General features: G+C 36.6%; 1 long non-coding RNA gene across 1 annotated transcript; it reads left to right on the top strand.

Moving 5' to 3' along the window:
- Positions 1–213: 213 nt before the first annotated feature.
- On the top strand, positions 214–1,007 carry LOC125502489. Its single transcript, XR_007280238.1, has 2 exons — positions 214–642; positions 752–1,007. It is a non-coding gene; the product is annotated as an uncharacterized LOC125502489 (long non-coding RNA).
- The last annotated feature ends 501 nt before the right edge of the window (positions 1,008–1,508 follow it).

Below are 1,508 nucleotides of genomic sequence, written 5' to 3'. Positions count from 1 at the left end.
ACATCAAATAATTATTAAAATAATAAAATGAAACCACATTTACTTTTACCACGTTTACTCAGGAAATATTAATCGAAATTGCACTCGTGCCTCAAAATAAACCAATAATTTTGCATTCGAGCTTGTTGTCTTGTAAAAACTTCATTCGTTTATTTTAAATATGTACAATATGAAAATAATCTCATGCAGTTTTTCGACAACAAGCTTTCATGCAAAATTATCGCTAATTTTGAAGCACTTGTGCAATTACCCCCGAATATTTCCTTCGCATGATAATCTATCCGTTTGAAGTGTGCAATTATCTTATCATCAGATCATTGCTTACGAAAATAAATTAGTTGACAAGTTTCTTTTCCTGTTGAATTAGACATCAAATGTCATCCGGACATTCCAAAGTTATTCAAATCATAATTGTTATTTCAACTTAAAAAATGTCTTGTTTTGGTGTCAAATCACCTACTTCAATAAAAGAAGTTGTTGCTGCGACAGTGCCCACAGATACTATCAGCAATCAAAAATATATCTGGTGGCAGTTTCTAGCATTTTGTGAAGAAAGGTGTCACAACTTAAGTAAAGACACCACAGTGCACCAAATTGCAAAAATTCTACAAGACTGGGGGTTCAACATGAAGATACAGAATGGTGAGGATTATAAAGAATATACTATAAGAAACTATTTGGAATGTTACCGCTAAATTACCAATGGATAAATACTACAATTAACATGACGTTCGTTTTAATCCGTTTTAAGGCATCGAATTTTAATTGGCTCGAGAAGCTAAAAACGCAAAACGGAAAGAGCTACAACGGGAGCCCCAGAAAAGAAAAGAAAGCTAGGTTTTCATGAAATATGAGGAATTAAAAAAAATGGTAGAAAGCCGTGACGAAGATGTTAGAAGTAAGTTCTAAAACTGTTATGGTACCTTTTACTTAAGTTTTCTTAGGTTGGTAGTATTGCTTTTAACTTCAATAAAGGTGCAGTTCATGCAAGTATTCTGAGACGGCAACTTGTTTTTCCTTTTGCGTCCTAAGATCTGATGAAATCATAACAGGTCATGGGCCCAGTACCCAGATCTTAGAAAATACGTTTGTGTCGCAACGTGGAAGCATTTTTAAGTACTTAGGTCGTTGTCTTTAAGTACTTGTACTCGCGTTTTCGTAGTTCGAAGTAAATCGGTCAAAAACGGAGTGTAAACCAAGATGGCCGTCAACTATCTTTCCAGTGTACCGAAGTTAATCGGACGCGAAAATTATGACAAATGGGTTTTTGCTATGCAGAACGTTTTTGTGCTGGAAGGTCTAACCAAGTGCGTCGATGGCTCCCTCCGAAACAGACAAGATTTTAATAGCATAAGCAAAAGTCAAACTAATCCGGACTATCGATTCATCCCTGTATGTGCACATAAAAGATGTTGAAACATGTAAACAGCATGTGCGCCGAAGCGTTTGTACCCCCACCCATCCCCCACGCATGAGCACACACGGCTGGGCTGCATAAATACGAGGGG

Source organism: Dendroctonus ponderosae, unplaced genomic scaffold, assembly GCF_020466585.1.
Source record: "Dendroctonus ponderosae isolate FM_Combo_2020 unplaced genomic scaffold, Dpon_F_20191213v2 Dpon_F_20191213_1, whole genome shotgun sequence".
In the NCBI taxonomy this organism is placed as follows: Eukaryota; Metazoa; Arthropoda; class Insecta; order Coleoptera; family Curculionidae; genus Dendroctonus; species Dendroctonus ponderosae.
The sequence above is the reverse complement of the archived record's forward strand: the minus strand, read 5'-3'. Positions and strand labels throughout refer to the sequence as shown.